Source organism: Olea europaea, chromosome 3 (genome assembly GCF_002742605.1).
Source record: "Olea europaea var. sylvestris chromosome 3, O_europaea_v1, whole genome shotgun sequence".
In the NCBI taxonomy this organism is placed as follows: domain Eukaryota; kingdom Viridiplantae; phylum Streptophyta; class Magnoliopsida; order Lamiales; family Oleaceae; genus Olea; species Olea europaea.
This window is the reverse complement of record NC_036239.1, coordinates 11,293,364-11,304,278: the sequence shown is the minus strand read 5'-3', so window position 1 is coordinate 11,304,278 and position 10,915 is coordinate 11,293,364. Positions and strand designations below refer to the sequence as shown.

General features: G+C 36.7%; 1 pseudogene; it reads left to right on the top strand.

Annotated features, from left to right (window-relative positions):
• Nucleotides 1-922: 922 nt before the first annotated feature.
• LOC111378429 lies at nt 923-10,656 on the top strand (annotated as a pseudogene).
• The last annotated feature ends 259 nt before the right edge of the window (nt 10,657-10,915 follow it).

Genomic DNA, 10,915 nt, shown 5'->3' with positions numbered 1-10,915 from the left:
TTTAGTTTTTTCGTGTTAAGCTAAGTTTTCTTGTACTAGGAGATCGATGAACTATGTAATATGATCTTTAGATTTTAGTTTTTTGCAATTTGACAATTAAACACATATTTGATTATTTAAATGATTTATATACATTAATTTCATCCATGATTGAGTACATGCAATTATGTGATGTATAGTAATTTATTTCTTACATTCCAGAGAAGGGAAATAGATTTGATAAGGTATAAATTATCGTAGGATCCGATAGGGGATAGAAATATACATCTATGCTTTGCGTGAATCATTAATTGCTCATAAAACTACATGCATTCTTATGTATATGCATTCTTTATAGAGATATAGGCTGGTGGTATATAAGAACAGGTTTAATATTTCTCAAGAGAGTATGTTGGATAGACTTAGGAGCATTGATTCATCAATAATCAATTTGTGTTGTTAGGTTGTGAAATTAGGGTTTTAAGTGACTATTACATAGGAATTCGTGATCTTAATGCTTTCCAATTTCATTGAATACAATCAATTTTGCGTTCCAATAATCACATTGCAATTAATTTCATTTAGACACATCATTTTGCATAATCAATTCATTTCAAAATCATTTTAGCGAAATTAGGATTTTCATAAATTAGGACTTCCACTAAATTAGGGTTTTTCTTAGGTTAAAGTCAATTTGAAAAATTCATTTCAGTTAAGGCTAAGGTAGATAAAATTAAACTACTAGATCTCTGTGAGATAATATTCGAAAATTAATATTCCACTTTATTACTTGTTAACGAACCATACACTTGCGGTAGTTTTAAATCGAAAGAAATAATTTCGTGAACAGTTATCATAGGAGAAATATGTAGAAAGAGTACTAGAAAAGTTTAACATAAAGAATGCTAAACCAGTTGGAACACCACTCAGTAGTCACTTTAAAATGAGTAAGGTGACTTGTCCTTCTAAGAAGGGAGATAAAGAAAGAATGGCGAAGGTTTCTTACTTCTCTGCGATTGGGAGTTTGATGTATGTCATGGTTTGTACACGGTCAGACATTGCTCATACAGTTAGGGTAGTCAGTCGGATTCTTGTTAATCCTGATAAAGATCATTGGAAAGTAGTGAAATGGATCTTTAGTTACTTGAGAGTTACTTCAAAGATGTGCTTGAAACTTGGAGGTTCAAAACCAATTTTGGAGGGATTTACAGATGCAAATATGGCTGGTGATCTTGATGGTAGAAATCAACTTCAGGATATTTGATCACATTTGAAGAGAAAGCTGTCTCGTGGCAGTCAAAACTACAAGTGTGTTGCCTTATCTGCAACTGGGCTGAGTATATTGTAGCAACTGAAGCAGTGAAAGAAATGCTTTGGATGAAACAGTTTCTCCAAGATTTGGATTTGAAGCAAGATGTGTATGTAGTTAATTGTGACAGTTAGAGTGCATTAAACTTGAGCAAGAATACTAATTATCATTCTCGGATGAAGTATATTGATGTGAGATATATTGGCTACGACAAGTAGTGGCAAAACAATTGATATTGTTTAAGAAAATTCATACAGAGAAGAATCCAGCTGATATGATGACGAAGATTTTCATAAAAAAAAACTTGAGCTTTGTGCTGGACTGGCCGGCATGGACTCTAACTAATCTGTTAGATGATAATCTCTTTCCTCAGTGGGTTGGAGGAGGAGATTGTTAGACGGGCTTGTCTAGCCCGTGAAGAAAAGAAAGCCCAATCCTCTTTACTTTTAATTTAGGTAAAAAAAAATAGTGGCAACATACATATATAGATCACATAAATCGTGGCTGCTTGAAATGAGATCTTCAAAAATCTGTGGCTGCTACATAGCAAATATAAAAGAGACTTTGGATGGGAAAAAAGAGAAGAAAACTAAGCTGCTGGAAGAAAAAAATAATTGGAAAGGAAGTTTTCTTTCAATCTTTTGGGGGTGGATTCACACAAGTTTTTCTTCTCTATATAATACAAATTGAGATTTTCTCTAAGATGTATTTTAGGTACTTCATAGGTGTTCCATTCAAAGAGGGTTCTCACAAGTTTAATCAAACTGGTGATTTGTGGTGAAATAAATTGATGTCTTAAAGATTAATTATTGTGTTATTTCCAATTTGTCGAGAATTCAAGTTTTGGGGTATAAACTTGAATATTGTAATCTATATTTTTTATTATACTGAATTTTGGCTAGAGTTACCTCGTGGTTTTTTCTATCTACACTGGAGGGTTTTTTCCAAGTAAAACTTTGGTATTGTGTTCTCTTGATTATTTTTGGATTATTTACTTACATATTTGATCACCATAGTTAATTGCTTGGCTTCATAAATTTATTATTGTAATAAGTGAAATTGCTCAACAAATGGGACATGGGACCTTGTTCCCCCTAACAACTTTTTCAACATATTGGGATGTAAATAGATTTACCACATCAAATGTAAACCTGGTGGTTCTATTGATTGCTACAAAGTTTATTTAGTAGCCAAAATATTTCATCAACATCCAGGAATTGACTTTAATGAGATGTTCAATCCCATTATTAAACTCACAACTATTTATATTGTCCTAAGTCTTGCACTCTCTTTTCATTGGTCTCTAAGGTAACTTGATGTGAATAATGCCTTTCTCCATGACACTCTAGTCAAAGAATCTTACATGCAACAACCTCTTGGCTTTGTTGATTATCAATGTCCCAATCGTATTTGTCACATACGGAAAGCACTCTGTGGCCTCAAATAGGTCCCTCAGGCATGGTATCATGAACTTCAATAATATTTACTCTCAGCTAGCTTTACCAACTCTGTGGCTGACACTTCATTATTCCCTTATAATGTCTGGATTCACTATTTATCTATTGGCCTATTTCAGTTATGTGATTATCAGAGGCAATAATGATACCTTCCTAGGGAGTATTGTAACTGAATAGCCAATAAATTCTCTATCAAAGAATTAAGCTCTCTTTTATACTTTATGGGAGTATAGAGCATTCCTTGTTCTGAAGGCTTGTTCTTCACTTAGTATAATTGTATTCTGGATCTCCTTACCTATACAAAAATGACTTATGCAAAACATGTCTCCTCCACAATGTCTCCAAGCCAAGTTCTGACCCCACTTGATGGACATCTTTATCTGATCCCATAAAGTTTCGTTCATTGTTGATGGACTACATTATCTCTCCCTTACCAGGCCTAATATTGCTTACACTGTTGGTAAGTTATCTTGATTCATGCACCATTCCACAACTGTCGTTAGACTATTGTTAAACATTTGACCTCTTCGCCACTATCACATATGGTCTTTCCTATATCGCCAGCCTACTTACTCTTCATTTCTTTTCTGATGTTGATTGTGTAGGTAACAATGATGATTGTTCTTCTACCAATGCCTATATTGTTTTACTAGGTACCAATACAATTTCCTAGAGTTCTCAAAAACAGAAGTTTATTACCAAATCCTCTACTGAAGCAGAGTATTAGTCCATTACCTCTATGACAGATAAGACCCCTTGGATATGCTTATTATAGTGCGAACTTAATATTACATATCCTGAGCTACCCCGAGTTTTTTGTGATAATACTGGTGACATTTATCTTTGTACCAATCTAGTTCTCCTCTACTGATCAAACTACTGATGCACTCACCAAATCACTCTACAGTGCTAGCTTAGCTAATATTCGGTTCAATATTGGAGTTCAACAACCCTCCATCTCGTAAGGGGATGTTAAGGACAATGTTAATTTGGATATTATATCTCATTTTTTAATCTTATTGTTGCTGAAGCTCTATTCAAGGATCTTCAAATAGGTGTTTTTGCAGATCGGTCCAACGTACCTTTCTCTACCAACAACTAAAACAATCGACTCCAATTCACAGTCAATATATTCACCTCAGTTGCTATTCAATCTTACCCACAAAGAACAAAAAATGGTGATGATTTGTAGCCACAAAGGTAAGCTATGAAGGAACTACAAATTACACAAAGTAACCAATCGTTTTGGACACCAAAAGAGACCATTTTTGGCACTCCAAATAGGATAGCCGAGTTCCTCCTTCTTTTCTCACAAAATCACACAAATCATACTAGAAAGTGGCTAGGGTTTATTTCATATAAATATGCTAAGGTTAGGCTTTTTAATTGGACCATTAAGAAAGGTAAACGGGCCAAAAAGTCATCCAAGAAAGAATACAATTGGATCAGGTAGAGCTCATGGACTTGGTTGTTGTCTATGCCTATAAAATATAATATCCTATGTTAATATCATAGCATAGGATTTATTGGGTATCAAAAACCCAACAAATCTTCAGCTTGATGCCCAATAAATCTACAAGCAATCAAAACACATAGTTAGTACTTGCATAATCAAGATAGTCAATAAAATTGGATCACAGACCTTACCTCGTGTTTCCAACCTAAAACACATACCATACATGCTCCATGTACTCACCGGGGCTAAGGTAAAAAATATCGAAGTAGAAGCAAATATTCAACAGTAAACAATCAAGAGCAAATACATATGCAATGATGATATATTATAGGATAACATACGTAGATCTTTTTAGAAACACGTTCACATAGAACCATAGATTAACACCAAGTCAATTAAGTACACAGTCAAACACATATGTAGCAAATGCATAAATGACCCACTAAAAGATCTCAATACAGTTATCTTATCCCATTCCGTGTTGGTCACACCTCGAGAACACATATCTCTTCTCATTGCCCACCATGCTCACTAGACTGATCACTCAACTCATGTCTAACTGATAAGTCATAATAGATTCTAAGTTCACGGGATAATTCTCTATCTCCACATTACTTCTCCCAACCTATGTAAATAATGGGTCTCAATCTAATAGAAGTGATAAAAGTGTCTCTCTCACACTCCACCTGATCCGGGTCTCTTTACATCTAGACATTTAATCATGTTCCAAATATCACACTCTACATCCTCGATAAAACTACCTTGTACTTCTAGGCATCTAAACTTCACCTCACCAAAAGACATCCAACACACTGCTAATATATCCTAACTCACTATGCACGCAAGCAATTACACCAAGTAATCATATTGTCTCAAATTCGTGCAAATGCTCATATCAAATACATTGAAATGTAGCATAAAATCATGCAATAGAATTAGGCAGTCACACACATACAGAAAGGATTACATACAGATGCACATGCAGTAACTATGTTTACTCTCAATAAAACCTCGTTAAGGTCATCACTCGACCCTATAGCCAAATTCGCCTCACATCTCATCTTACCCTTCTGCTTATTCTCCTTCTTGGGACAGTCTCTAATAAAGTGCTCAGACTTACCACAACTGTAACACCGTCTACTACTAGACTTGTCCCTCCTTTGCCTTCTTTTTACTATCCTCATCACTCAAGTCACTACTCGAATCACTACCGTCTTAATTTCTATACAAATTAATTTGCTTAATTTTTATCCTACTCCTCATCATATGTAACTCACCACTCCTCTTATCCTTTTTTTAGCCTTAATCTCCATCTTCTTACTTCTAAGTGAGTCTATGAAAATTTCAGATGTTAAGGTGTTCTTATCATACTTAATTGCATTCTTAACCTGATATGATCCAAGAGTCGAGCCCGGTGAAGGCGCGTGCGAGACGAGATTCGTTGATAATCGACGGAGGACGAATGACGCGATCAAAGACAAAGCAAGTGAAACAAGCGATGGGATTGCATGTTCAAGAAACCATTGATGGAACCATGTTCGGGACTCAAAATGAAGCAACTTTTATGTTCGGGTTGAAGGTCAAATCAACTTGGATCAATTTGTTATCAAGCGACGAAACCGAAGGCTGAAAATAAGCCTATGCGGCCGCACAAGCAAAACCCATGCGGCCGCACGGTGGCATACCGAAAATCAAGATGACATTTCTTGTTGAACCATGCGACCACATGGAAATACACCATGCGGCCGCACAAGCCAAACATTTGGCAAATTTTCCAATTTTGGCAATTTTCCATAGTTTGTTAGATTTTGATTCTTTTCCATATTTTGGGGATTATGCTCAACTTTTGCACGATTTTTACCTAGTTTTTAGGTTTAGTATAAATAGGAGTTTCCATTCAATTGTTAAAAACCTTTGACATATTTGATAATGAACTAAAAGTGAGGCGTATTGTCTTTCTTCATCGTTTTTCATTGAACAACTTCGAACTTATCAAGTGTTAACTTGTGGCATTCAAACAACCGGATTTAATTCTTGGATTGCCTGATCAAGGGGTCTTTCAAGCGTCGTTCTTGTTGGATTTTTTTTGTTTGACTTTCTTTTGGGTTAATCCTAAACTCTTGGATTAATTTGACTTTCTTAGGTTCGTCAATCTCGTTGTGGGTTTCGTAGTCAATGTTGCTACGAGGTTCGCATCAGTTGGTATCAGAGCAAGGCTCCAAATTAATTGAAGGTTATATCTTTTCGTTACTTGTTAAGTCCTTTCTTGTTTTCTTCATTTTTCACAATTTCTATTGTCGTTCCTCATGTCTGAGTCATTCTTGTGTTGTTAAATTATCGTCAATTTCAATTCATTGAGTTGTTGGTAGTTTAGTCGTATTTCCTTACAAAAGGTCCCAAAAAAAAAAAGTAAAAAAAAATTACTGTTCATCATACTATTACTGTTCATCCGTACACTACACCAAAAAAGAATTGATATTATTATTTCTTGTTTTTACTACCAACACAAAACAACTCTCGAATTGTGAGATTTTAGCTATTTCATTGTGTCAATTCTTCACTTTACTATTGAGTCTATTCACATATTCTTGTAAAAAACAATCATCTATTCCATCTAATTCAATTCCTTGAGTTTCGTGGTTCTGGGTTATTATTCAGTTTGTTGAATTCCAGTAAAGCACTTGATTTAGTTCACTTGGTTCTTTGAAGTTCTTGGAGGGAGACTTTGAGTGGCAAGAGGCCGAGTGGTGAGTTTAATAGAGGGAAAAAGCCATATTGAGTGTTTTCAAGTGATATATTTGTGAGGCATATGAATTGTGTGATATGATGTCGAAAAAAGAAGGTTCTAATTTAAGCCGAAATGGCGATGACAACAATGAATCGGAGGACATGATAAGAAGGTTTGAAAGGATACTTGGTGATGTTAGGGAGAAGGTGGATAGGCAAGGGGAATGGATGGCACAAATGGGTACTACAATTGCTAATCTTAGCCGGGGACAAGTGGAGATGTCTAATGCTATGGGGCCAGGTAGGCATGAATCTAGGAGAGGAAGGCGGGATGAGTATCGTAGTGATGAGGATGAATTTGATGTAAATGACATTGATATAGGTCGAGCGAGGCATAGGGGCGATAGGATGGAAAGACGGGGTAGAAATAACTTGGGAGATGAAGTAGATGAAAATTTGGGGAGTATTAAAATGACTATTCCGTAATTTAAGGGGAGAAGCAATCAGGAAGCATATTTAGATTGGGAAAGGAAGGTTGAGATGATTTTTGAGTGCTATAATTATTCGGAGGAGAAAAAGGTAAAATTGGCGGTGCTTGAATTCGTGGATTACGCGATATCTTGGTGGGATCAAGTACTTACATCATGGCGTAGGGGTCGAGAAAGGCCAAATAGCATTTGGGATGAGTTGAAGATGTTGATGAGGAGGAGGTTTGTTCTGAGTCACTATTATAGGGAAATCCATCAAAAATTGCAAGATTTGTATCAAGGATTGAAAAGCGTAGAGGATTATCTCAAGGAGATGGAAATTCTTATGATTCGGGCTAATGTGGAGGAAGATTGGGAAGCTACCGTGGCACGGTTCTAGAATGGGTTAAATCGGGATATTGCAAACGTTGTAGAGTTGCAACATTATGTGGAAATCGAGGACATGTTACATGTGGCAATGAAGGTTGAGAGGCAATTGAAGAGGAAGGGGATGTCTAGGCAACCGTTAGGTACTTCGACTCCTAATCCAACATGGAAATCGAAGTGGGATGACAACAATAAAAACGGGGCTGCACCTAGAGGTAAAAATGATTGGAAAAAGGGCAAGGATGAAAATGCAAGCAAACCAATATCAAAACCGGAAGCACAACCTTTGTGTAATCGGGACATCAAATGTTTTAGGTGTTTGGGAATGGGGCATATTGCTTCTCAATGCCCAAACAAATGGGTGATAGAGTTGCGGGATAATGGAGAGATTGTGAGCGATAGTGATGGCGAGTTTGATGACATGCCAGTGTTGGAGGGTGTTAGTGAAGAAGAAAAAGTTGAAGGGCCGGTTGGGAATCTACTAGTCACAAGGTGAGCTCTCACTACTCACGTCAAAGCGGATGACTTGGAGTTGCAACGGGAAAACATTTTCCACACTCGATGCCACGTCAACAATATGGTATGTAGTGTTATAATTGATGGTGGTAGTTGCACTAATGTAGCTAGCGTATCTCTTGTAGAAAAATTGGGTTTAACATTGTTGAGACACCCGAGACCTTATAAATTGCAATGGTTGAATGAGAGTGGCGAGGTGAGGGTGAATCGAAGGGTGTTACTTAATTTGTCGATTGGGAGTTATAAGGATGAGTTAGTTTGTGATGTGGTACCAACGCAAGCGGGACATATTTTATTGAGGCGACCATGACAATACGATAGGAAGGCTATGCATGATGGGTACAAAAATCGATATAGTTTCATTAAGGATGGAAAGACCATTACTCTTGTGCCATTAACACCGACCAAGTCTATGAGGACCAATTAAAATTGAGAAGTGAGGAAGAGATGAGGGCAAAAGAGTTAGAAAAAATGAGAGCAAATAGTGAGTTGGAGAAAAAGAGAGAAAATGTTGAGGTAGCCATTAGAGAGAAAAAGAGAGAGCAATCACAAGAGAGAAAAGAAAGAGAGTGTCTCGAGAGAAGAGAGAAAACACGAGCGAATTTCTTTGCAAAAGAGAGTGATTTGAGGTGGGCGGTAGTTGAGACAAAATAGACGATCTTGTTCGTTTATAAGGAATCACTCCTCAATTTTGAGGAAACTAACCCACCCCTCCCTAGTTTGGCTAAGTCCTTGTTGTAGGAATTCGATGATGTATTTTCGAAAGATGCACCAAGTGGATTGCCGCTTATTCGAGGCATTGAACATCAAATTGACTTCATACCCGGAGCTGTCATTCAAAATTGACCAGCTTATCGAAGTAATCCCGAGGAGACTAAGGAGCTTCAAAGGCAAGTGGAGGAGTTGATGAGCGAAGGATACGTGAGGGAAAGCATGAGTCCTTGTGCGGTACCGGTTTTGCTTGTACCAAAAAAGGATGGAACATGACGAATGTGCGTGGATTGTAGGGCTATCAACAACATAACGGTAAAGTATCGTCACCCTATACCTAGGTTAGATGACATGCTTGATGAATTATATGGTGCTTGCATATTTTCTAAAATTGATTTAAAAAGCGGGTATCATCAAATTCGTATGCGGGAGGGTGATGAATGGAAAACGGCTTTTAAAACTAAATATGGTTTATATGAATGGTTGGTTATGGCATTTGGACTCACTAATGTACCTAGCACTTTTATGCGTTTAATGAATCATGTTTTACGTGCTTTTATAGGAAAATTTGTTGTGGTTTATTTTGACGACATCTTAATCTATAGAAAAAACCTAGGAGAGCATTTGGAACATTTAAAATGTGTGCTAATTGTTTTAAGGAAACAACAACTCTATGCCAATCTTAAGAAATGCACGTTTTGTATGGATAGAGTTATTTTTCTTGGTTTTGTGGTTAGTGCTAATTGGGTAGAAGTAGACGATGAAAAGATAAAAGCTATTAGAGATTGGCCGACACCTAAAAGCATAACGGAAGTTAGGAGTTTTCATGGTTTGGCTAGTTTTTATAGGCGATTTGTGAAGAATTTTAGCACTATCACTGCACCACTCATGGAAGTAGTTAAAAAGAGTGTAGGTTTTCATTGGGGTGATGAATAGAAACTTGCATTTAATACTATTAAAGGTAGATTGTGTGAAGCATCTGTTTTGACATTACCTAACTTTGATAAAACATTCGAGATTGAGTGTGATGCATCAGGAATAGGGATTGGAGCAGTTTTAATGCAGGATCGGAGGCCCATTGCATACTTTAGCGAGAAATTGAGTGGAGCTGCTTTAAATTATCCTACATATGATAAAGAATTTTATGCACTTGTTCGAGCTTTGGGAGACTTGGCAACATTATCTATGGCCGAAGAAGTTTGTAATACACTCCGATCATGAGTCACTATAGCACTTGCGGGGACAAGGTAAATTGAACAAGAGGCATGCACGATGGATGGAATTCATTGAGACCTTTCCATACGTCATTCGGTATAAACAAGATAAGGAAATGTGGTGGCGGATGCGTTGTCACGAAGGTACATATTGCTAACTATTATTGATTCTAAGTTACTTGGGTTTGAACATATTAAGGAATTGTGTGAAAAAAATGTTGAATTTTTGGATATTTATTTGTCATGCATAAAAGGGGCGGTTGATAGGTTCTTTAGGTATGAGGGGTATTTATTTCGAGAAAATAGGTTATGTGTTCCTAATTGTTCTATTCGGGAGTTGTTAGTAAGGGAGGCACATAGTGGTGGATTGATGGAACACTTTGGGGTTTAAAAGATTTTAGATGTATTTAAGGAGCATTTTTATTGGCCTAAGATGAAAAGTGATGTTGAGCGAATTTCTAGTCGATGCATAGATTGTAAAAAGGCTAAATCAAGGTTTTACCACAAGGTTTGTACACACCTTTACCTACACCTAGTGAGCCTTAGGTTGATATCTCGATGGACTTTATTTTGGGTTTACCTAAGACTAAGAGAGGCCAGGATTCTATTTTTGTGGTTGTAGATAGGCTCAGCAAAATGGCACATTTTATACCATGTCACAAAACTGACGATGCCACGAATATTGCTGACTT